Source organism: Nothobranchius furzeri, chromosome 17 (genome assembly GCF_043380555.1).
Source record: "Nothobranchius furzeri strain GRZ-AD chromosome 17, NfurGRZ-RIMD1, whole genome shotgun sequence".
NCBI classification, from domain to species: domain Eukaryota; kingdom Metazoa; phylum Chordata; class Actinopteri; order Cyprinodontiformes; family Nothobranchiidae; genus Nothobranchius; species Nothobranchius furzeri.
In genome coordinates, this window is record NC_091757.1 from 18,722,422 (window position 1) to 18,748,807 (window position 26,386).

The window sequence follows — 26,386 nt, forward strand, 5'->3', positions numbered from 1 at the left end:
GACGCGCCCCGAGGAGTGTCTTGCCACATGTCACCACTGGGTCTGATTGAGCGCCTCCAGGAGTGAAGCCCAAGCAAGACGGGCCCCGAGGAGCGTCTTTCCACATGTCAGCACTCGGTCTGACTGAGCGCCTCCAGGAGAGAGGCCCAAGCAAGACGCGCCCCGAGGAGTGTCTTGCAACATGTCACCACTTGGTCTGACTTAGCGCCTCCAGGAGAGAGGCCCAAGCAACACGCGCCCCGAGGAGCGTCAGGCCACATGTCAACACTGGGTCTGACTGAGCGCCTCCAGGAGAGAGGCCCAATTAAGACGCGCCCGGAGGAGCGTCTTGCAACATGTCAACACTGGGTCTGATTGAGGGCCTTCTGGAGAGAGGCCCAAGCAAGACGCGCCCCGAGGAGCGTCTTGCCACATGTCACTACTCGGTCTGACTGAGCGCCTCCAGGAGAGAGGCCCAAGCAAGACGTGCCCCGAGGAGCGTCTTGCCACATGGCAACAATGGGTCTGACTGAGGGCCTCCAGGAGAGAAGCCTAAGCAAGACGCGCCCCGAGGAGCGTCTTGCCACATGTCAACACTGGGTCTGACTGAGGGCCTCCAGGAGAGAGGCCCAAATAAGACGCGCCCCGAGGAGCGTCTTGCCACATGTCAACACTGGGTCTGACTGAGGGCCTCCAGGAGAGAAGCCCAAGCAAGATGCGCCCCGAGGAGCGTCTTGCCACATGTCAGCACTCGGTCTGACTGAGCGCCTCCAGGAGAGAGGCCCAAGCAAGACGCGCCCCGAGGAGCGTCTTGCCACATGTCAACACTGGGTCTGACTGAGCGCCTCCAGGAGAGAGGCCCAAGCAAGCCGCGCCCGGATGTGCGTCCTTGAACATGTCAGCACTCGGTCTGACTGAGCGCCTCCAGGAGAGAGGCCCAAGCAAGACGCGCCCCGAGGAGGGTCTTGACACTCGTCTCCTCTGGGTCTGACTGAGCGCCTCCAGGAGAGAGGCCCAAGCAAGACGTGCCCCGACGAGCATCTTGCCACATGTCAACACTGGGTCTGACTGAGTGCCTCCATGAGAGAAGCCCCAGCAAGACGCGCCCCGAGGAGCGTCTTGCCACATGTCAACACTGGGTCTGACTGAGCACCTCCAGGAGAGAGGCCCAAACAAGACGCGCCCCGAGGAGCGTCTTGCCACATGTCAACACTGGGTCTGACTGAGCGCCTCCAGGAGAGAGGCCCGAGGAGCGTCTTGCCACATGTCACCTCTGGGTCTGACTGAGCGCCTCCAGGAGAAAGGCGCAAGCAAGAAACGCCCGAGAAGCGTCTTGACACATGTCAACACTGGGTTTGACTGAGCACCTCCAGGAGAGAGGCCCCAGCAAGACGCGCCCCGAGGAGCGTCTTGCCACATGTCAGCACTCGGTCTGACTGAGCGCCTCCAAGAGAGAGGCCCAAGCAAGAAGCGCCCCGAGGAGCTTCTTGCCACATGTCAACAATGGGTCTGACTGAGGGCCTCCAGGAGAGAAGCCCAAGCAAGACGCGCCCCGAGGAGCGTCTTGCCACATGTCACTACTCGGTCTGACTGAGCGCCTCCAGGAGAGAGGTCCAAGCAACACGCACCCCGAGGAGCATCTTGCCACATGTCAACACTGGGTCTGACTGAGTGCCTCCATGAGAGAAGCCCCAGCAAGACGCGCCCCGAGGAGCGTCTTGCCACATGTCACTACTCGGTCTGACTGAGTGCCTCCAGGAGAGAGGCCCAAGCAAGCAGGCCCCGAGGAGCATCTTGCCACATGTCAACAATGGGTCTGACTGAGGGCCTCCAGGAGAGAAGCCCAAGCAAGAAGCGCCCCGAGGAGCGTCTTGCCACATGTCAACACTGGGTCTGACTGAGCGCCTCCAGGAGAGAGGCCCAAGCAAGACACGCCCCGAGGAGCGTCTTGACACATGTCAACACTGGGTCTGACTGAGGGCCTCCATGAGAGAAGCCCAAGCAAGACGTGCCCCGAGGAGAGTCTTGCCACATGTCAACACTGGGTCTGACAGAGGGCATCCAGGAGAGAGGTCCAAGCAATACGCGCCCCGAGGAGCGTCTTGCCACATGTCAACAATGGGTCTGACTGAGGGCCTCCAGGAGAGAAGCCAAAGCAAGACGCGCCCCGAGGAGCGTCTTGCCACGTGTCACCACTGGGTCTGACTGAGCTCCTCCAGGAGAGAGGCCCCAGCAAGACGCGCCCCGAGGAGCGTCTTGCCACATGTCACTACTCGGTCTAACTGAGCGCCTCCAGGAGAGAGGTCCAAGCAAGACGGGCCCCGAGGAGCGTCTTGCCCAAATGTCACTACTCGGTCTGACTGAGCGCCTCCAGGAGGGAGGTCCAAGCAAGACGCGCCCCGAGGAGCGTCTTGCCACATGTCACTACTCGGTCTGACTGAGCGCCTCCAGGAGAGAGGCCCAAGCAAGACGTGCCCCGAGGAGCGTCTTGCCACATGTCAACAATGGGTCTGACTGAGGGCCTCCAGGAGAGAAGCCCAAGCAAGACGCACCCAGAGGAGCGTCTTGACACATGTCTCCTCTGGGTCTGACTGAGCGCCTCCAGGAGAGAGGCCCAAGCAAGACGTGCCCCGATTAGCGTCTTGACACATGTCAAAACTGGGTCGGACTGAGGGCCTCCATGAGAGAAGCCCAAGCAAGACGCGCCCCGAGGAGAGTCTTGCCACATGTCAACACTGGGTTTGACTGAGGGCATTCAGGAGAGAGGCCCAAGCAATACGCGCCCCGAGGAGCGTCTTGCCACATGTCACCACTGGGTCTGTCTGAGCACCTCCAGGAGAGAGGCCCAAGCAAGACGCGCCCCGAGGAGCGTCTTGCCACATGTCAACAATGGGTTTGACTGAGGGCCTCCAGGAGAGAAGCCCAAGCAAGACGCGCCCCGAGGAGCGTCTTGACACATGTCAACACTGGGTCTGACAGAGGGCCTCCACGAGAGAGGCCCAAGCAAGACGCACCCCGAGGAGTGTCTTGCCACATGTCACCACTGGGTCTGACTGAGCGCCTCCAGGAGAGAGGCCCAAGCAAGACGTGCCCCGAGGAGCGTCAGGCCACATGTCACTACTCAGTCTGACTGAGCGCCTCCAGGAGAGAGGCCCAAGCAAGACGCGCCCCGAGGAGCGTCTTGGCACATGTCAGCACTGGGTCTGACTGAGCACCTCCAGGAGAGAGGCCCCAGCAAGACGCGCCCCGAGGAGCGTCTTGCCTTATGTCAGCACTCGGTCTGACTGAGCGCCTCCAGGAGAGAGGCCCAAGCAAGACGCGCCCCGAGGAGCGTCTTGCCACATGTCAACAATGGGTCTGACTGAGGGCCTCCAGGAGAGAGGCCCAAGCAAGATGCGCCCGGAGGAGCGTCTTGCCACATGTCAACACTGGGTCTGACAGAGGGCCTCCAGGAGAGAGGCCCAATCAAGACGCGCCCCGAGGAGCGTCTTGCCACATGTCACCTCTGGTTCTGACTGAGCGCCTCCAGGATAGAGGGCCAAGCAAGACGCGCCCCGAGGAGCGTCTTGTCACATGTCAACACTGGGTCTTTTTGAGCGCCTCCAGGAGAGAAGCCCAAGCAAGACGCGCCCCGAGGAGCGTCTTGCCACATGTCAGCACTCAGTCTGACTGAGCGCCTCCAGGAGAGAGGCCCAAGCAACACGCGCCCCGAGGAGCGTCTTGCCACATGTCAACAATGGGTCTGACTGAGGGCATCCAGGCGAGAAGCCCAAGCAACACGCGGCCCGAGGAGCGTCTTGCCACATGTCAGCACTCGGTCTGACTGAGCGCCTCCAGGAGAGAGGCCAAAGCAAGACGCGTCCCGAGGAGCGTCTTGACACATGTCAACACTGGGTCTGACAGAGGGCCTCCATGAGAGACGCCCAAGCAAGACGCGCCCCGAGGAGTGTCTTGCCACATGTCAACACTGGGTCTGACAGAGGGCCTCCAGGAGAGAGGCCCAAGCAAGACGCGCCCCGAGGATTGTCTGGCCACATGTCACCACTTGGTTCTGACTGAGCGCCTCCAGGAGAGAGGCCCAAGCAACACGCGCCCGAGGAGCGTCAGGCCCCATGTCACTACTCAGTCTGACTGAGCGCCTCCAGGAGAGAGGCCCAAGCAAGACGCGCCCCGAGGAGCGTCTTGCCACGTGTCAACACTGGGTCTGATTGAGGGCCTTCTGGAGAGAGGCCCAAGCAAGACGCGCCCCGAGGAGTGTCTTGCCACATGTCACCACTTGGTCTGACTGAGCGCCTCCAGGAGAGAGGCCCAAGCAACACGCGCCCCGAGGAGCGTCAGGCCACATGTCACTACTCAGTCTGACTGAGCGCCTCCAGGAGAGAGGCCCAAGCAGGACGCGCCCCGAGGAGCGTCTTGACACATGTCAACACTGGGTCTGACAGAGGGCCTCCATGAGAGAGGCCCAAGCAAGACGCGCCCCGAGGAGTGTCTTGCCACATGTCAACACTGGGTCTGACAGAGGGCCTCCAGGAGAGAGGCCCAAGCAAGACACGCCCCGAGGAATGTCTTGCCACATGTCACCACTTGGTCTGACTGAGCGCCTCCAGGAGAGAGGCCCAAGCAGCACGCGCCCCGAGGAGCGTCAGGCCACATGTCACTACTCAGTCTGACTGAGCGCCTCCAGGAGAGAGGCCCAAGCAAGACGCGCCCCGAGGAGCGTCTTGCCACGTGTAAACACTGGGTCTGATTGAGGGCCTTCTGGAGAGAGGCCCAAGCAAGACGCGCCCCGAGGAGCGTCTTGCCACATGTCAACAATGGTTCTTACTGAGGGCCTCCGGGAGAGAAGCCCAAGCAAGACGCGCCCCGAGGATCTTCTTGCCACATGTCAGCACTCGGTCTGACTGAGCGCCTCCAGGAGAGAGGCCAAAGCAAGACGCCCCCCGAGGAGCGTCTTGACACATGTCAACACTGGGTCTGACAGAGGGCCTCCATGAGAGAGGTCCAAGCAAGACGCGCCCCGAGGAGCGTCTTGCCACATGTCACTACTCGGTCTGACTGAGCGCCTCAGGGAGAGAGGTCCAAGCAAGACGCGCCCCGAGGAGCGTCTTGCCACATGTCAATGCTGGGTCTGACTGAGTGCCTCCATGAGAGAAGCCCCAGCAAGACGCGCCCCGAGGAGCTTCTTGCCACATGTCACTACTCGGTCTGTTTGAGCGCCTCCAGGAGAGAGGCCCAAGCAAGACGTGCCCCGAGGAGCGTCTTGCCACATGTCAACAATGGGTCTGACTGAGGGCCTCCAGGAGAGGAGCTCAAGCAAGACGCGCCCCGAGGAGCATCTTGCCACATGTCAACACTGGATCTGACTGAGCGCCTCCAGGAGAGAGGCCCAACCAAGAAGCGCCCTGAGGAGCGTCTTGCCACATGCCAACACTGGGTCTGACAGAGGGCCTCCAGGAGAGAGGCCCAAGCAAGACGCGCCCCGAGGAGTGTCTTGCCACATGTCACCACTGGGTCTGATTGAGCGCCTCCAGGAGAGAAGCCCAAGCAAGACGGGCCCCGAGGAGCGTCTTTCCACATGTCAGCACTCGGTCTGACTGAGCGCCTCCAGGAGAGAGGCCCAAGCAAGACGCGCCCCGAGGAGTGTCTTGCAACATGTCACCACTTGGTCTGACTTAGCGCCTCCAGGAGAGAGGCCCAAGCAACACGCGCCCCGAGGAGCGTCAGGCCACATGTCAACACTGGGTCTGACTGAGCGCCTCCAGGAGAGAGGCCCAATTAAGACGCGCCCGGAGGAGCGTCTTGCAACATGTCAACACTGGGTCTGATTGAGGGCCTTCTGGAGAGAGGCCCAAGCAAGACGCGCCCCGAGGAGCGTCTTGCCACATGTCACTACTCGGTCTGACTGAGCGCCTCCAGGAGAGAGGCCCAAGCAAGACGTGCCCCGAGGAGCGTCTTGCCACATGGCAACAATGGGTCTGACTGAGGGCCTCCAGGAGAGAAGCCTAAGCAAGACGCGCCCCGAGGAGCGTCTTGCCACATGTCAACACTGGGTCTGACTGAGGGCCTCCAGGAGAGAGGCCCAAATAAGACGCGCCCCGAGGAGCGTCTTGCCACATGTCAACACTGGGTCTGACTGAGGGCCTCCAGGAGAGAAGCCCAAGCAAGATGCGCCCCGAGGAGCGTCTTGCCACATGTCAGCACTCGGTCTGACTGAGCGCCTCCAGGAGAGAGGCCCAAGCAAGACGCGCCCCGAGGAGCGTCTTGCCACATGTCAACACTGGGTCTGACTGAGCGCCTCCAGGAGAGAGGCCCAAGCAAGCCGCGCCCGGATGTGCGTCCTTGAACATGTCAGCACTCGGTCTGACTGAGCGCCTCCAGGAGAGAGGCCCAAGCAAGACGCGCCCCGAGGAGGGTCTTGACACTCGTCTCCTCTGGGTCTGACTGAGCGCCTCCAGGAGAGAGGCCCAAGCAAGACGTGCCCCGACGAGCATCTTGCCACATGTCAACACTGGGTCTGACTGAGTGCCTCCATGAGAAAAGCCCCAGCAAGACGCGCCCCGAGGAGCGTCTTGCCACATGTCAACACTGGGTCTGACTGAGCACCTCCAGGAGAGAGGCCCAAGCAAGACGCGCCCCGAGGAGCGTCATGCCACATGTCAACACTGGGTCTGACTGAGCGCCTCCAGGAGAGAGGCCCGAGGAGCGTCTTGCCACATGTCACCTCTGGGTCTGACTGAGCGCCTCCAGGAGAAAGGCGCAAGCAAGAAACGCCCGAGGAGCGTCTTGACACATGTCAACACTGGGTTTGACTGAGCACCTCCAGGAGAGAGGCCCCAGCAAGACGCGCCCCGAGGAGCGTCTTGCCACATGTCAGCACTCGGTCTGACTGAGCGCCTCCAGGAGAGAGGCCCAAGCAAGAAGCGCCCCGAGGAGCTTCTTGCCACATGTCAACAATGGGTCTGACTGAGGGCCTCCAGGAGAGACGCCCAAGCAACACGCGGCCCGAGGAGCGTCTTGCCACATGTCAGCACTCGGTCTGACTGAGCGCCTCCAGGAGAGAGGCCAAAGGAAGACGCGTCTCGAGGAGCGTCTTGACACATGTCAACACTGGGTCTGACAGAGGGCCTCCATGAGAGACGCCCAAGCAAGACGCGCCCCGTGGAGTGTCTTGCCACATGTCAACACTGGGTCTGACAGAGGGCCTCCAGGAGAGAGGCCCAAGCAAGACGCGCCCCGAGGATTGTCTGGCCACATGTCACCACTTGGTTCTGACTGAGCGCCTCCAGGAGAGAGGCCCAAGCAACACGCGCCCGAGGAGCGTCAGGCCACATGTCACTACTCAGTCTGACTGAGCGCCTCCAGGAGAGAGGCCCAAGCAAGACGCGCCCCGAGGAGCGTCTTGCCACGTGTCAACACTGGGTCTGATTGAGGGCCTTCTGGAGAGAGGCCCAAGCAAGACGCGCCCCGAGGAGTGTCTTGCCACATGTCACCACTTGGTCTGACTGAGCGCCTCCAGGAGAGAGGCCCAAGCAACACGCGCCCCGAGGAGCGTCAGGCCACATGTCACTACTCAGTCTGACTGAGCGCCTCCAGGAGAGAGGCCCAAGCAAGACGCGCCCCGAGGAGCGTCTTGACACATGTCAACACTGGGTCTGACAGAGGGCCTCCATGAGAGAGGCCCAAGCAAGACGCGCCCCGAGGAGCGTCTTGCCACATGTCAACACTGGGTCTGACAGAGGGCCTCCAGGAGAGAGGCCCAAGCAAGACACGCCCCGAGGATTGTCTTGCCACATGTCACCACTTGGTCTGACTGAGCGCCTCCAGGAGAGAGGCCCAAGCAGCACGCGCCCCGAGGAGCGTCAGGCCACATGTCACTACTCAGTCTGACTGAGCGCCTCCAGGAGAGAGGCCCAAGCAAGACGCGCCCCGAGGAGCGTCTTGCCACGTGTAAACACTGGGTCTGATTGAGGGCCTTCTGGAGAGAGGCCCAAGCAAGACGCGCCCCGAGGAGCGTCTTGCCACATGTCAACAATGGTTCTTACTGAGGGCCTCCGGGAGAGAAGCCCAAGCAAGACGCGCCCCGAGGATCTTTTTGCCACATGTCAGCACTCGGTCTGACTGAGCGCCTCCAGGAGAGAGGCCAAAGCAAGACGCCCCCCGAGGAGCGTCTTGCCACATGTCAACAATGGTTCTTACTGAGGGCCTCCGGGAGAGAGGTCCAAGCAAGACGCGCCCCGAGGAGCGTCTTGCCACATGTCACTACTCGGTCTGACTGAGCGCCTCAGGGAGAGAGGTCCAAGCAAGACGCGCCCCGAGGAGCGTCTTGCCACATGTCAATGCTGGGTCTGACTGAGTGCCTCCATGAGAGAAGCCCCAGCAAGACGCGCCCCGAGGAGCTTCTTGCCACATGTCACTACTCGGTCTGTTTGAGCGCCTCCAGGAGAGAGGCCCAAGCAAGACGTGCCCCGAGGAGCGTCTTGCCACATGTCAACAATGGGTCTGACTGAGGGCCTCCAGGAGAGAAGCTCAAGCAAGAAGCGCCCCGAGGAGCATCTTGCCACATGTCAACACTGGATCTGACTGAGCGCCTCCAGGAGAGAGGCCCAACCAAGAAGCGCCCTGAGGAGCGTCTTGCCACATGCCAACACTGGGTCTGACAGAGGGCCTCCAGGAGAGAGGCCCAAGCAAGACGCGCCTCGAGGAGTGTCTTGCCACATGTCACCACTGGGTCTGATTGAGCGCCTCCAGGAGAGAAGCCCAAGCAAGACGGGCCCCGAGGAGCGTCTTTCCACATGTCAGCACTCGGTCTGACTGAGCGCCTCCAGGAGAGAGGCCCAAGCAAGACGTGCCCCGAGGAGTGTCTTGCAACATGTCACCACTTGGTCTGACTTAGCGCCTCCAGGAGAGAGGCCCAAGCAACACGCGCCCCGAGGAGCGTCAGGCCACATGTCAACACTGGGTCTGACTGAGCGCCTCCAGGAGAGAGGCCCAATTAAGACGCGCCCGGAGGAGCGTCTTGCAACATGTCAACACTGGGTCTGATTGAGGGCCTTCTGGAGAGAGGCCCAAGCAAGACGCGCCCCGAGGAGCGTCTTGCCACATGTCACTACTCGGTCTGACTGAGCGCCTCCAGGAGAGAGGCCCAAGCAAGACGTGCCCCGAGGAGCGTCTTGCCACATGGCAACAATGGGTCTGACTGAGGGCCTCCAGGAGAGAAGCCTAAGCAAGACGCGCCCCGAGGAGCGTCTTGCCACATGTCAACACTGGGTCTGACTGAGGGCCTCCAGGAGAGAGGCCCAAATAAGACGCGCCCCGAGGAGCGTCTTGCCACATGTCACTACTCGGTCTGACTGAGCGCCTCCAGGAGAGAGGCCCAAGCAAGACGTGCCCCGAGGAGCGTCTTGCCACATGGCAACAATGGGTCTAACTGAGGGCCTCCAGGAGAGAAGCCTAAGCAAGACGCGCCCCGAGGAGCGTCTTGCCACATGTCAACACTGGGTCTGACTGAGGGCCTCCAGGAGAGAGGCCCAAATAAGACGCGCCCCGAGGATTGTCTGGCCACATGTCACCACTTGGTTCTGACTTAGCGCCTCCAGGAGAGAGGCCCAAGCAACACGCGCCCGAGGAGCGTCAGGCCACATGTCACTACTCAGTCTGACTGAGCGCCTCCAGGAGAGAGGCCCAAGCAAGACGCGCCCCGAGGAGCGTCTTGCCACGTGTCAACACTGGGTCTGATTGAGGGCCTTCTGGAGAGAGGCCCAAGCAAGACGCGCCCCGAGGAGTGTCTTGCCACATGTCACCACTTGGTCTGACTGAGCGCCTCCAGGAGAGAGGCCCAAGCAACACGCGCCCCGAGGAGCGTCAGGCCACATGTCACTACTCAGTCTGACTGAGCGCCTCCAGGAGAGAGGCCCAAGCAAGACGCGCCCCGAGGAGCGTCTTGACACATGTCAACACTGGGTCTGACAGAGGGCCTCCATGAGAGAGGCCCAAGCAAGACGCGCCCCGAGGAGTGTCTTGCCACATGTCAACACTGGGTCTGACAGAGGGCCTCCAGGAGAGAGGCCCAAGCAAGACACGCCCCGAGGATTGTCTTGCCACATGTCACCACTTGGTCTGACTGAGCGCCTCCAGGAGAGAGGCCCAAGCAGCACGCGCCCCGAGGAGCGTCAGGCCACATGTCACTACTCAGTCTGACTGAGCGCCTCCAGGAGAGAGGCCCAAGCAAGACGCGCCCCGAGGAGCGTCTTGCCACGTGTAAACACTGGGTCTGATTGAGGGCCTTCTGGAGAGAGGCCCAAGCAAGACACGCCCCGAGGAGCGTCTTGCCACATGTCAACAATGGTTCTTACTGAGGGCCTCCGGGAGAGAAGCCCAAGCAAGACGCGCCCCGAGGATCTTCTTGCCACATGTCAGCACTCGGTCTGACTGAGCGCCTCCAGGAGAGAGGCCAAAGCAAGACGCCCCCCGAGGAGCGTCTTGACACATGTCAACATTGGGTCTGACAGAGGGCCTCCATGAGAGAGGTCCAAGCAAGACGCGCCCCGAGGAGCGTCTTGCCACATGTCACTACTCGGTCTGACTGAGCGCCTCAGGGAGAGAGGTCCAAGCAAGACGCGCCCCGAGGAGCGTCTTGCCACATGTCAATGCTGGGTCTGACTGAGTGCCTCCATGAGAGAAGCCCCAGCAAGACGCGCCCCGAGGAGCTTCTTGCCACATGTCACTACTCGGTCTGTTTGAGCGCCTCCAGGAGAGAGGCCCAAGCAAGACGTGCCACGAGGAGCGTCTTGCCACATGTCAACAATGGGTCTGACTGAGGGCCTCCAGGAGAGAAGCTCAAGCAAGAAGCGCCCCGAGGAGCATCTTGCCACATGTCAACACTGGATCTGACTGAGCGCCTCCAGGAGAGAGGCCCAACCAAGAAGCGCCCTGAGGAGCGTCTTGCCACATGCCAACACTGGGTCTGACAGAGGGCCTCCAGGAGAGAGGCCCAAGCAAGACGCGCCCCGAGGAGTGTCTTGCCACATGTCACCACTGGGTCTGATTGAGCGCCTCCAGGAGAGAAGCCCAAGCAAGACGGGCCCCGAGGAGCGTCTTTCCACATGTCAGCACTCGGTCTGACTGAGCACCTCCAGGAGAGAGGCCCAAGCAAGACGTGCCCCGGGGAGTGTCTTGCAACATGTCACCACTTGGTCTGACTTAGCGCCTCCAGGAGAGAGGCCCAAGCAACACGCGCCCCGAGGAGCGTCAGGCCACATGTCAACACTGGGTCTGACTGAGCGCCTCCAGGAGAGAGGCCCAATTAAGACGCGCCCGGAGGAGCGTCTTGCAACATGTCAACACTGGGTCTGATTGAGGGCCTTCTGGAGAGAGGCCCAAGCAAGACGCGCCCCGAGGAGCGTCTTGCCACATGTCACTACTCGGTCTGACTGAGCGCCTCCAGGAGAGAGGCCCAAGCAAGACGTGCCCCGAGGAGCGTCTTGCCACATGGCAACAATGGGTCTGACTGAGGGCCTCCAGGAGAGAAGCCTAAGCAAGACGCGCCCCGAGGAGCGTCTTGCCACATGTCAACACTGGGTCTGACTGAGGGCCTCCAGGAGAGAGGCCCAAATGAGACGCGCCCCGAGGAGCGTCTTGCCACATGTCAACACTGGGTCTGACTGAGGGCCTCCAGGAGAGAAGCCCAAGCAAGATGCGCCCCGAGGAGCGTCTTGCCACATGTCAGCACTCGGTCTGACTGAGCGCCTCCAGGAGAGAGGCCCAAGCAAGACGCGCCCCGAGGAGCGTCTTGCCACATGTCAACACTGGGTCTGACTGAGCGCCTCCAGGAGAGAGGCCCAAGCAAGCCGCGCCCGGATGTGCGTCCTTGAACATGTCAGCACTCGGTCTGACTGAGCGCCTCCAGGAGAGAGGCCCAAGCAAGACGCGCCCCGAGGAGGGTCTTGACACTCGTCTCCTCTGGGTCTGACTGAGCGCCTCCAGGAGAGAGGCCCAAGCAAGACGTGCCCCGACGAGCATCTTGCCACATGTCAACACTGGGTCTGACTGAGTGCCTCCATGAGAGAAGCCCCAGCAAGACGCGCCCCGAGGAGCGTCTTGCCACATGTCAACACTGGGTCTGACTGAGCACCTCCAGGAGAGAGGCCCAAGCAAGACGCGCCCCGAGGAGCGTCTTGCCACATGTCAACACTGGGTCTGACTGAGCGCCTCCAGGAGAGAGGCCCGAGGAGCGTCTTGCCACATGTCACCTCTGAGTCTGACTGAGCGCCTCCAGGAGAAAGGCGCAAGCAAGAAACGCCCGAGGAGCGTCTTGACACATGTCAACACTGGGTTTGACTGAGCACCTCCAGGAGAGAGGCCCCAGCAAGACGCGCCCCGAGGAGCTTCTTGCCACATGTCAGCACTCGGTCTGACCGAGCGCCTCCAGGAGAGAGGCCCAAGCAAGAAGCGCCCCGAGGAGCTTCTTGCCACATGTCAACAATGGGTCTGACTGAGGGCCTCCAGGAGAGACGCCCAAGCAAGACGCGCCCCGAGGAGCGTCTTGCCACATGTCACTACTCGGTCTGACTGAGCGCCTCCAGGAGAGAGGTCCAAGCAACACGCACCCCGAGGAGCATCTTGCCACATGTCAACACTGGGTCTGACTGAGTGCCTCCATGAGAGAAGCCCCAGCAAGACGCGCCCCGAGGAGCGTCTTGCCACATGTCACTACTCGGTCTGACTGAGCGCCTCCAGGAGAGAGGCCCAAGCAAGCAGGCCCCGAGGAGCATTTCGCCACATGTCAACAATGGGTCTGACTGAGGGCCTCCAGGAGAGAAGCCCAAGCAAGAAGCGCCCCGAGGAGCGTCTTGCCACATGTCAACACTGGGTCTGACTGAGCGCCTCCAGGAGAGAGGCCCAAGCAAGAAACGCCCCGAGGAGCGTCTTGACACATGTCAACACTGGGTCTGACTGAGGGCCTCCATGAGAGAAGCCCAAGCAAGACGCGCCCCGAGGAGAGTCTTGCCACATGTCAACACTGGGTCTGACAGAGGGCATCCAGGAGAGAGGTCCAAGCAATACGCGCCCCGAGGAGCGTCTTGCCACATGTCAACAATGGGTCTGACTGAGGGCCTCCAGGAGAGAAGCCAAAGCAAGACGCGCCCCGAGGAGCGTCTTGCCACGTGTCACCACTGGGTCTGACTGAGCTCCTCCGAGAGAGAGGCCCCAGCAAGACGCGCCCCGAGGAGCGTCTTGCCTTATGTCAGCACTCGGTCTGACTGAGCGCCTCCAGGAGAGAGGCCCAAGCAAGACGCGCCCCGAGGAGCGTCTTGCCACATGTCACTACTCGGTCTAACTGAGCGCCTCCAGGAGAGAGGTCCAAGCAAGACGCGCCCCGAGGAGCGTCTTGCCAAATGTCACTACTCGGTCTGACTGAGCGCTTCCAGGAGGGAGGTCCAAGCAAGACGCGCCCCGTGGAGCGTCTTGCCACATGTCACTACTCGGTCTGACTGAGCGCCTCCAGGAGAGAGGCCCAAGCAGGACGTGCCCCGAGGAGCGTCTTGCCACATGTCAACAATGGGTCTGACTGAGGGCCTCCAGGAGAGAAGCCCAAGCAAGACGCGCCCAGAGGAGCGTCTTGACACATGTCTCCTCTGGGTCTGACTGAGCGCCTCCAGGAGAGAGGCCCAAGCAAGACGTGCCCCGATTAGCGTCTTGACACATGTCAACACTGGGTCGGACTGAGGGCCTCCATGAGAGAAGCCCAAGCAAGACGCGCCCCGAGGAGAGTCTTGCCACATGTCAACACTGGGTTTGACTGAGGGCATTCAGGAGAGAGGCCCAAGCAATACGCGCCCCGAGGAGCGTCTTGCCACATGTCACCACTGGGTCTGAATGAGCGCCTCCAGGAGAGAGAACCAAGCAAGACACGCCCCGAGGAGCGTCTTGACACATGTCAACACTGGGTCTGACTGAGGGCCTCCATGAGAGAAGCCCAAGCAAGATGTGCCCCGAGGAGCGTCTTGCCACATGTCAACACTGGGTCTGACTGAGTGCCTCCATGAGAGAAGCCCCAGCAAGACTCGCCCCGAGGAGCTTCTTGCCACATGTCAACACTGGGTCTGACTGAGCGCCTCCAGGAGAGAGGCCCAAGCAAGACGCGCCCCGAGGAGCGTCTTGTCACATGTCACTACTCGGTCTGACTGAGCGCCTCCAGGAGAGAGGCCCAAGCAAGACGTGCCCCGAGGAGCGTCTTGCCACATGTCAACAATGGGTCTGACTGAGGGCCTCCAGGAGAGAAGCCCAAGCACGAAGCGCCCCGAGGAGCGTCTTGCCACATTTCTACACTGGGTCTGACTGAGCGCCTCCAGGAGAGAGGCCCAAGCAAGACACGCCCCGAGGAGCGTCTTGACACATGTCAACACTGGGTCTGATGAAGGGCATCCAGGAGAGAGGCCCAAGCAATACGCGCCCCGAGGAGCGTCTTGCCACATGTCAGCACCCGGTCTGACTGAGCGCCTCCAGGAGAGAGGCCCAAGCAAGACGCGCCCCAAGGAGCGTCTTGCCACATGTCAACACTGGGTCTGACTGAGGGCCTCCAGGAGAGAGGCCCAAGCAAGACGTGCCCCGAGGAGCGTCTTTCCACATATCAACACTGGGTCTGACTGAGTGCCTCCATGAGAGAAGCCCCAGCAAGACGCGCCCCGAGGAGCGTCTTGACACATTTCTCCTCTGGGTCTGACTGAGCGCCTCCAGGAGAGAGGCCCAAGCAAGACGTGCCCCGAGGAGCGTCTTGCCACATGTCAACACTGGGTCTGACTGAGGGCCTCCAGGAGAGAGGCCCAAATAAGACGCGCCCCGAGGAGCGTCTTGCCACATGTCAACAATGGGTCTGACTGAGGGCCTCCAGGAGAGAAGCCCAAGCAAGACGCGCCCCGAGGAGTGTCTTGCCACATGTCAGCACTCGGTCTGACTGAGCACCTCCAGGAGAGAGGCCCAAGCAAGACGCGCCCCGAGGAGCGTCTTGCCACATGTCAACACTGGGTCTGACTGAGCGCCTCCAGGAGAGAGGCCCAAGCAAGACGCGCCCCGAGGAGATTCTTGCCACATGTCAGCACTCGGTATGACTGAGCGCCTCCAGGAGAGAGGCCAAGCAAGACGCGCTCCGAGGAGCGTCTTGCCACATGTCAACACTGGGTCTGACTGAGCGCCTCCAGGAGAGACGCCCAAGCAAGACGCCCCCCGAGGAGCGTCTTGACACATTTCTCCTCTGGGTCTGACTGAGCGCCTCCAGGAGAGAGGCCCAAGCAAGACGTGCCCCGAGGAGCGTCTTTCCACATGTCAACACTGGGTCTGACTGAGTGCCTCCATGAGAGAAGCCCCAGCAAGACGCGCCCCGAGGAGCGTCTTGCCACATGTCAACAATGGGTCTGACTGAGCGCCTCCAGGAGAGAGGCCCGAGGAGCTTCTTGACACATGTCACCTCTGGGTCTGACTGAGCGCCTCCAGGAGAGAGGCCCAAGCAAGACGCGCCCCGAGGAGCGTCTTGTCACATGTCAACACTGGGTCTGACTGAGTGCCTCCAGGAGCGAGGCCCAAGCAAGAATCGCCCGAGGAGCGTCTTGACACATGTCAACACTGGGTCTGACTGAGCACCTCCAGGAGAGAGGTCCAAGTAAGAAGCGCCCCGAGGAGCGTCTTGCCACATGTCAACACTGGGTCTGACTGAGTGCCTCCATGAGAGAAGCCCCAGCAAGACGCGCCCCGAGGAGCGTCTTGTCACATGTCACTACTCGGTCTGACTGAGCGCCTCCAGGAGAGAGGCCCAAGCAAGACGTGCCCCGAGGAGCGTCTTGCCACATGTCACTACTCGGTCTGACTGAGCGCCTCCAGGAGAGAGGTCCAAGCAACACGCACCCCGAGGAGCGTCTTGCCACATGTCAACACTGGGTCTGACTGAGTGCCTCCATGAGAGAAGCCCCAGCAAGACGCGCCCCGAGGAGCGTCTTGCCACATGTCACTACTCGGTCTGACTGAGCGCCTCCAGGAGAGAGGCCCAAGCAAGACGTGCCCCGAGGAGCGTCTTGCCACATGTCAACAATGGGTCTGACTGAGGGCCTCCAGGAGAGAAGCCCAAGCAAGAAGCGCCCCGAGGAGCGTCTTGCCACATGTCAACACTGGGTCTGACTGAGCGCCTCCAGGAGAGAGGCCCAAGCAAGACACGCCCCGAGGAGCGTCTTGACACATGTCAACACTGGGTCTGACTGAGGGCCTCCATTAGAGAAGCCCAAGCAAGACGCCCCCCGAGGAGAGTCTTGCCACATGTCAACACTTGGTCTGACAGAGGGCATCCAGGAGAGAAGCCCAAGCAATACGCGCCCCGAGGAGCGTCTTGCCACATGTCAACAATGGGTCTGACTGAGGGCCTCCAGGAGAGAGGCCCAAGCAAGACGCGCCCAGAGGAGCGTCTTGACACATGTCTCCTCTGGGTCTGACTGAGCGCCTCCAGGAGAGAGGCCCAAGCAAGACGTGCCCCGATTAGCGTCTTGACACATGTCAACACTGGGTCGGACTGAGGGCCTCCATGAGAGAAGCCCAAGCAAGACGCGCCCCGAGGAGAGTCTTGCCACATGTCAACACTGGGTTTGACTGAGGGCATTCAGGAGAGAGGCACAAGCAATACGCGCCCCGAGGAGCGTCTTGCCACATGTCACCACTGGGTCTGAATGAGCGCCTCCAGGAGAGAGAACCAAGCAAGACACGCCCCGAGGAGCGTCTTGACACATGTCAACACTGGGTCTGACTGAGGGCCTCCATGAGAGAAGCCCAAGCAAGATGTGCCCCGAGGAGCGTCTTGCCACATGTCAACACTGGGTCTGACTGAGTGCCTCCATGAGAGAAGCCCCAGCAAGACTCGCCCCGAGGAGCTTCTTGCCACATGTCAACACTGGGTCTGACTGAGCGCCTCCAGGAGAGAGGCCCAAGCAAGACGCGCCCCGAGGAGCGTCTTGTCACATGTCACTACTCGGTCTGACTGAGCGCCTCCAGGAGAGAGGCCCAAGCAAGACGTGCCCCGAGGAGCGTCTTGCCACATGTCAACAATGGGTCTGACTGAGGGCCTCCAGGAGAGAAGCCCAAGCACGAAGCGCCCCGAGGAGCGTCTTGCCACATTTCTACACTGGGTCTGACTGAGCGCCTCCAGGAGAGAGGCCCAAGCAAGACACGCCCCGAGGAGCGTCTTGACACATGTCAACACTGGGTCTGATGAAGGGCATCCAGGAGAGAGGCCCAAGCAATACGCGCCCCGAGGAGCGTCTTGCCACATGTCAGCACCCGGTCTGACTGAGCGCCTCCAGGAGAGAGGCCCAAGCAAGACGCGCCCCAAGGAGCGTCTTGCCACATGTCAACACTGGGTCTGACTGAGGGCCTCCAGGAGAGAGGCCCAAGCAAGACGTGCCCCGAGGAGCGTCTTTCCACATATCAACACTGGGTCTGACTGAGCGCCTCCAGGAGAGAGGCCCAAGCAAGACGTGCCCCGAGGAGCGTCTTGCCACATGTCAACACTGGGTCTGACTGAGGGCCTCCAGGAGAGAGGCCCAAATAAGACGCGCCCCGAGGAGCGTCTTGCCACATGTCAACAATGGGTCTGACTGAGGGCCTCCAGGAGAGAAGCCCAAGCAAGACGCGCCCCGAGGAGTGTCTTGCCACATGTCAGCACTCGGTCTGACTGAGCACCTCCAGGAGAGAGGCCCAAGCAAGACGCGCCCCGAGGAGCGTCTTGCCACATGTCAACACTGGGTCTGACTGAGCGCCTCCAGGAGAGAGGCCCAAGCAAGACGCGCCCCGAGGAGATTCTTGCCACATGTCAGCACTCGGTCTGACTGAGCGCCTCCAGGAGAGAGGCCAAGCAAGACGCGCTCCGAGGAGCGTCTTGCCACATGTCAACACTGGGTCTGACTGAGCGCCTCCAGGAGAGACGCCCAAGCAAGACGCCCCCCGAGGAGCGTCTTGACACATTTCTCCTCTGGGTCTGACTGAGCGCCTCCAGGAGAGAGGCCCAAGCAAGACGTGCCCCGAGGAGCGTCTTTCCACATGTCAACACTGGGTCTGACTGAGTGCCTCCATGAGAGAAGCCCCAGCAAGACGCGCCCCGAGGAGCGTCTTGCCACATGTCAACACTGGGTCTGACTGAGCGTCTCCAGGAGAGAGGCCCGAGGAGCTTCTTGACACATGTCACCTCTGGGTCTGACTGAGCGCCTCCAGGAGAGAGGCCCAAGCAAGACGCGCCCCGAGGAGCGTCTTGTCACATGTCAACACTGGGTCTGACTGAGCGCCTCCAGGAGCGAGGCCCAAGCAAGAATCGCCCGAGGAGCGTCTTGACACATGTCAACACTGGGTCTGACTGAGCACCTCCAGGAGAGAGGTCCAAGTAAGAAGCGCCCCGAGGAGCGTCTTGCCACATGTCAACACTGGGTCTGACTGAGTGCCTCCATGAGAGAAGCCCCAGCAAGACGCGCCCCGAGGAGCGTCTTGTCACATGTCACTACTCGGTCTGACTGAGCGCCTCCAGGAGAGAGGCCCAAGCAAGACGTGCCCCGAGGAGCGTCTTGCCACATGTCACTACTCGGTCTGACTGAGCGCCTCCAGGAGAGAGGTCCAAGCAACACGCACCCCGAGGAGCGTCTTGCCACATGTCAACACTGGGTCTGACTGAGTGCCTCCATGAGAGAAGCCCCAGCAAGACGCGCCCCGAGGAGCGTCTTGCCACATGTCACTACTCGGTCTGACTGAGCGCCTCCAGGAGAGAGGCCCAAGCAAGACGTGCCCCGAGGAGCGTCTTGCCACAGGTCAACAATGGGTCTGACTGAGGGCCTCCAGGAGAGAAGCCCAAGCAAGAAGCGCCCCGAGGAGCGTCTTGCCACATGTCAACACTGGGTCTGACTGAGCGCCTCCAGGAGAGAGGCCCAAGCAAGACACGCCCCGAGGAGCGTCTTGACACATGTCAACACTGGGTCTGACTGAGGGCCTCCATTAGAGAAGCCCAAGCAAGACGCCCCCCGAGGAGAGTCTTGCCACATGTCAACACTTGGTCTGACAGAGGGCATCCAGGAGAGAAGGCCAAGCAATACGCACCCCGAGGAGCGTCTTGCCACATGTCAACAATGGGTCTGACTGAGGGCCTCCAGGAGAGAAGCCAAAGCAAGACGCGCCCCGAGGAGCTTCTTTCCACATGTCAACAATGGGTCTTACTGAGGGCCTCCATGAGAGAAGCCCAAGCAAGACGCGCTCCGAGGAGTGTCTTGCAACATGTCAACACTGTGTCTGACTGAGCGCCTCCAGGAGAGAGGCCCAAGCAAGACGCGCCCCGAGGAGCGTCTTGCCACGTGTCAACACTGGGTCTGACTTAGCGCCTCCAGGAGAGAGGCCCAAGCAAGATGCGCCCCGAGGAGCGTCTTGCCACTTGTCACCACTGGATCTGACTAAGCTCCTCCAGGAGAGAGGCCCAAGCAAGACGCGCCCAGAGGAGCGTCTTGCCACGTGTCACCACTGGGTCTGATTGAGCACCTCCAGGAGAGAGGCCCCAGCAAGACGCGCCCCGAGGAGCGTCTTGCCAAATGTCACTACTCGGTCTGACTGAGGGCCTCCAGGAGGGAGGTCCAAACAAGATGCGCCCCGAGGAGCCTCTTGCCACATGTCACTACTCGGTCTGACTGAGCGCCTCCAGGAGAGAGGCCCAAGCAAGACACGCCCCGAGGAGCGTCTTGACACATGTCAACACTGGGTCGGACTGAGGGCCTCTTTGAGAGAAGCCCAAGCAAGACGCGCCCCGAGGAGAGTCTTGCCACATGTCAACACACGGTCTGACAGAGGGCATTCAGGAGAGAAGCCCAAGCAATACGCGCCCCGAGGAGCGTCTTGTCACATGTCAGCACTGGGTCTGAATGAGCGCCTCCAGGAGAGAGGCCCAACCAAGACGCGCCCCGAGGAATGTCTTGCCACATGCCAACACTCGGTCTGACTGAGCGCCTCCATGAGAGAGGCCCAAGCAAGACGCGCCCCGAGGAGCGTCTTGCCACGTGTCAACACTGGGTCTGACTGAGCGCCTCCAGGAGAGAGGCCCAAGCAAGACGCGCCCCGAGGAGCGTCTTTCCACATGTCACCACTGGGTCTGACTGAGTGCCTCCAGGAGAGAGGCCCAAGCAAGACGCGCCCCGAGGAGCGTCTTGACACATTTCTCCTCTGGGTCTGACTGAGCGCCTCCAGGAGAGAGGCCCAAGCAAGACGCGCCCCGAGGAGCGTCTTGCCACGTGTCACCACTGGGTCTGACTGAGCACCTCCAGGAGAGAGGCCCCAGCAAGACGCGCCCTGAGGAGCATCTTGCCTTATGTCAGCACTCAGTCTGACTGAGCGCCTCCAGGAGAGAGGCCCAAGCAAGACGCGCCCCGAGGAGCGTCTTGACACATGTCTCCTCTGGGTCTGACTGAGCGCCTCCAGGAGAGAGGCCCAAGCAAGACGTGCCCCGAGGAGCGTCTTGCCACATGTCAACACTGGGTCTGACTGAGCGCCTCCAGGAGAGAGGCCCGAGGAGCGTCTTGCCACATGTCACCTCTGGGTCTTACTGAGCGCCTCCAGGAGAGAGGCCCAAGCAAGAAACGCCCGAGGAGCGTCTTGACACATGTCAACACTGGGTCTGACTGAGCGCCTCCAGGAGAGAGGTCCAAGCAAGACGTGCCCCGAGGAGCGTCTTGTCACATGTCAACAATGGGTCTGACTGAGGGCCTCCAGGAGAGAAGCCCAAGCAAGAAGCGCCCCGAGGAGCGTCTTGCCACATGTCAACACTGGGTCTGACTGAGCGCCTCCAGGAGAGAGGCCCAAGCAAGACACGCCCCGAGGAGCGTCTTGACACATGTCAACACTGGGTCTGACTGAGGGCCTCCATGTGAGAAGCCCAAGCAAGACGCGCCCCGAGGAGAGTCTTGCCACATGTCAACACTGGGTCTGACAGAGGGCATCCAGGAGAGAGGCCCAAGCAATACGCGCCCCGAGGAGCGTCTTGCCACATGTCAACAATGGGTCTGACTGAGGGCCTCCAGGAGAGAAGCCCAAGGAAGACGCGCCCCGAGGAGCTTCTTGCCACATGTCAGCACTCGGTCTGACTGAGCGCCTCCAGGAGAGAGGCCAAAGCAAGATGAGCCCCGAGGAGCGTCTTGACACATGTCAACACTGGGTCTGTCAGAGGGCCTCCATGAGAGAGGCCCAAGCAAGATGCGCCCCGAGGAGCATCTTGCCACATGTCAACACTCGGTCTGACTGAGCGCCTCCAGGAGAGAGGCCAAAGCAAGATGAGCCCCGAGGAGCATCTTGCCACATGTCAACACTGGGTTTGACAGAGGGCCTCCAGGAGAGAGGCCCAAGCAAGACGCGCCCCGAGGAGCGTCTTGCCACATGTCAGATCTCGGTCTGACTGAGCGCCTCCAGGAGAGAGGCCCAAGCAAGACGTGCCCCGAGGAGAATCTTGCCACATGTGAACACTGGGTCTGACTGAGCGCCTCCAGGAGAGAGACTCAAGCAAGACGCGCCCCGAGGAGCATCTTGCCACATGTAAACACTGGGTCTGACTGAGCGCCTCCAGGAGAGAGGCCCAAGCAAGACGCGCCCCGAGGAGCATCTTGTCACATGTCACTACTCGGTCTGACTGAGTGCCTCCAGGAGAGAGGCCCAAGCAAGACGTGCCCCGAGGAGCGTCTTGCCACATGTCAACAATGGGTCTGACTGAGGGCCTCCAGGAGAGAAGCCCAAGCAAGAAGCGCCCCGAGGAGCGTCTTGCCACATGTCAACACTGGGTCTGACTGAGCGCCTCCAGGAGAGAGGCCCAAGCAAGACACGCCCCGGGGAGAGTCTTGACACATGTCAACACTGGGTCTGACTGAGGGCCTCCATGAGAGAAGCCCAAGCAAGACGCGCCCCGAGGAGAGTCTTGCCACATGTCAACACTGGGTCTGACAGAGGGCATCCAGGAGAGAGGCATAAGCAATACGCGCCCCGAGGAGCGTCTTGCCACATGTCACCACTGGGTCTGACCGAGCGCCTCCAGCAGAGAGGCCCAAGCAAGAAGCGCCCCGAGGAGCGTCTTGCCACGTGTCAACACTGGGTCTGATTGAGGGCCTTCTGGAGAGAGGCCCAAGCAAGACGCGCCCCGAGGAGGATCTTGCCACATGTCTACAATGGGTCTGACTGAGGGCCTCCAGGAGAGAAGCCCAAGCAAGACGCGCCCCGAGGAGCTTCTTGCCACATGTCAGCACTCGGTCTGACTGAGCGCCTCCAGGAGAGGCCAAAGCAAGACGCGCCCCGAGGAGCGTCTTGACACATGTCAACACTGGGTCGGACTGAGGGCCTCCATGAGAGAAGCCCAAGCAAGACGTGCCCCGAGGAGCGTCTTGCCACATGTAAACACTGGGACTGACTGCGCGCCTCCAGGAGAGAGGCCCGAGGAGCGTCTTGCCACATGTCAACACTGGGTCTGACAGAGGGCCTCCATGAGAGAGGCCCAAGCAAGACGCGCCCCGAGGAGTGTCTTGCCACATGACAACACTGGGTCTGACTGAGCGCCTCCAGGATAGAGGCCCAAGCAAGACGCGCCCCGAGGAGCGTCTTGCCACGTGTCAACACTGGGTCTGACTTAGCGCCTCCAGGAGAGAGGCCCAAGCAAGATGCGCCCCGAGGAGCGTCTTGCCACGTGTCACCACTGGGTCTGACTGAGCTCCTCCAGGAGACAGGCCCAAGCAAGACGCGCCCCGAGGAGCGTCTTGCCACGTGTCACCACTGGGTCTGATTGAGCACCTCCAGGAGAGAGGCCCCAGCAAGACGCGCCCTGAGGAGCATCTTGCCTTATGTCAGCACTCAGTCTGACTGAGCGCCTCCAGGAGAGAGGCCCAAGCAAGACGCGCCCCGAGGAGCGTCTTGACACATGTCTCCTCTGGGTCTGACTGAGCGCCTCCAGGAGAGAGGCCCAAGCAAGACTTGCCCCGAGGAGCGTCTTGCCACATGTCAACACTGGGTCTGACTGAGCGCCTCCAGGAGAGAGGCCCGAGGAGCGTCTTGCCACATGTCACCTCTGGGTCTGACTGAGCGCCTCCAGGAGAGAGGCCCAAGCAAGAAACGCCCGAGGAGCGTCTTGACACATGTCAACACTGGGTCTGACTGAGCGCCTCCAGGAGAGAGGTCCAAGCAAGAAGTGCCCCGAGGAGCGTCTTGTCACATGTCAACACTGGGTCTGACAGAGGGCATCCAGGAGAGAGGCATAAGCAATACGCGCCCCGAGGAGCGTCTTGCCACATGTCACCACTGGGTCTGACCGAGCGCCTCCAGCAGAGAGGCCCAAGCAAGAAGCGCCCCGAGGAGCGTCTTGCCACGTGTCAACACTGGGTCTGATTGAGGGCCTTCTGGAGAGAGGCCCAAGCAAGACGCGCCCCGAGGAGGATCTTGCCACATGTCTACAATGGGTCTGACCGAGCGCCTCCAGCAGAGAGGCCCAAGCAAGAAGCGCCCCGAGGAGCGTCTTGCCACGTGTCAACACTGGGTCTGATTGAGGGCCTTCTGGAGAGAGGCCCAAGCAAGACGCGCCCCGAGGAGGATCTTGCCACATGTCTACAATGGGTCTGACTGAGGGCCTCCAGGAGAGAAGCCCAAGCAAGACGCGCCCCGAGGAGCTTCTTGCCACATGTCAGCACTCGGTCTGACTGAGCGCCTCCAGGAGAGGCCAAAGCAAGACGCGCCCCGAGGAGCGTCTTGACACATGTCAACACTGGGTCGGACTGAGGGCCTCCATGAGAGAAGCCCAAGCAAGACGTGCCCCGAGGAGCGTCTTGCCACATGTAAACACTGGGACTGACTGCGCGCCTCCAGGAGAGAGGCCCGAGGAGCGTCTTGCCACATGTCAACACTGGGTCTGACAGAGGGCCTCCATGAGAGAGGCCCAAGCAAGACGCGCCCCGAGGAGTGTCTTGCCACATGACAACACTGGGTCTGACTGAGCGCCTCCAGGATAGAGGCCCAAGCAAGACGCGCCCCGAGGAGCGTCTTGCCACGTGTCAACACTGGGTCTGACTTAGCGCCTCCAGGAGAGAGGCCCAAGCAAGATGCGCCCCGAGGAGCGTCTTGCCACGTGTCACCACTGGGTCTGACTGAGCTCCTCCAGGAGACAGGCCCAAGCAAGACGCGCCCCGAGGAGCGTCTTGCCACGTGTCACCACTGGGTCTGATTGAGCACCTCCAGGAGAGAGGCCCCAGCAAGACGCGCCCTGAGGAGCATCTTGCCTTATGTCAGCACTCAGTCTGACTGAGCGCCTCCAGGAGAGAGGCCCAAGCAAGACGCGCCCCGAGGAGCGTCTTGACACATGTCTCCTCTGGGTCTGACTGAGCGCCTCCAGGAGAGAGGCCCAAGCAAGACTTGCCCCGAGGAGCGTCTTGCCACATGTCAACACTGGGTCTGACTGAGCGCCTCCAGGAGAGAGGCCCGAGGAGCGTCTTGCCACATGTCACCTCTGGGTCTGACTGAGCGCCTCCAGGAGAGAGGCCCAAGCAAGAAACGCCCGAGGAGCGTCTTGACACATGTCAACACTGGGTCTGACTGAGCGCCTCCAGGAGAGAGGTCCAAGCAAGAAGTGCCCCGAGGAGCGTCTTGTCACATGTCAATAATGGGTCTGACTGAGGGCCTCCAGGAGAGAAGCCCAAGCAAGAAGCGCCCCGAGGAGCGTCTTGCCACATGTCAACACTGGGTCTGACTGAGCGCCTCCAGGAGAGAGGCCCAAGCAAGACACGCCCCGAGGAGCGTCTTGCCACATGTCAACAATGGGTCTGACTGAGGGCCTCCAGGAGAGAAGCCCAAGGAAGACGCGCCCCGAGGAGCTTCTTGCCACATGTCAGCACTCAGTCTGACTGAGCGCCTCCAGGAGAGAGGCCAAAGCAAGATGCGCCCCGAGGAGCGTCTTGACACATGTCAACACTGGGTCTGTCAGAGGGCCTCCATGAGAGAGGCCCAAGCAAGACGCGCCCCGAGGAGTGTCTTGCCACATGTCAACACTGGGTCTGACTGAGCGCCCCCAGGAGAGAGGCCCAAGCAAGACGCGCCCCGAGGAGCGTCTTGCCACATGTCAACACTGGGTCTAACTTAGCGCCTCCAGGAAAGAGGCCCAAGCAAGATGCGCACGAGGAGCGTCTTGCCACGTGTCACCACTGGGTCTGACTGAGCTCCTCCAGGAGACAGGCCCAAGCAAGACGCGCCCCGAGGAGCGTCTTGCCACGTGTCACCACTGGGTCTGATTGAGCACCTCCAGGAGAGAGGCCCCAGCAAGACGCGCCCCGAGGAGCGTCTTGCCTTATGTCAGCACTCGGTCTGACTGAGCGCCTCCAGGAGAGAGGCCCAAGCAAGACGTGCCCGGAGGAGCGTCTTGCCACATGTCAGCACTCGGTCTGACTGAGCGCCTCCAGGAGAGAGGCCCAAGCAAGACGCGCCCCGAGGAGCGTCTTGACACATGTCTCCTCTGGGTCTGACTGAGCGCCTCCAGGAGAGAGGCCCAAGCAAGACGTGCCCCGAGGAGCGTCTTGACACATGTCAACACTGGGTCGGACTGAGGGCCTCCATGAGAGAAGCCCAAGCAAGACGTGCCCCGAGGAGCGTCTTGCCACATGTAAACACTGGGACTGACTGAGCGCCTCCAGGAGAGAGGCCCGAGGAGCGTCTTGCCACATGTCAACACTGGGTCTGACAGAGGGCCTCCATGAGAGAGGCCCAAGCAAGACGCGCCCCGAGGAGTATCTTGCCACATGTCAACACTGGGTCTGACTGAGCGCCTCCAGGAGAGAGGCCCAAGCAAGAAACGCCCGAGGAGCGTCTTGACACATGTCAACACTGGGTCTGACTGAGCGCCTCCAGGAGAGAGGTCCAAGCAAGAAGTGCCCCGAGGAGCGTCTTGTCACATGTCAATAATGGGTCTGACTGAGGGCCTCCAGGAGAGAAGCCCAAGCAAGAAGCGCCCCGAGGAGCGTCTTGCCACATGTCAACACTGGGTCTGACTGAGCGCCTCCAGGAGAGAGGCCCAAGCAAGACACGCCCCGAGGAGCGTATTGACACATGTCAACACTGGGTCTGACTGAGGGCCTCCATGTGAGAAGCCCAAGCAAGACGCGCCCCGAGGAGCGTCTTGCCACATGTCAACAATGGGTCTGACTGAGGGCCTCCAGGAGAGAAGCCCAAGGAAGACGCGCCCCGAGGAGCTTCTTGCCACATGTCAGCACTCAGTCTGACTGAGCGCCTCCAGGAGAGAGGCCAAAGCCAGATGCGCCCCGAGGAGCGTCTTGACACATGTCAACACTGGGTCTGTCAGAGGGCCTCCATGAGAGAGGCCCAAGCAAGACGCGCCCCGAGG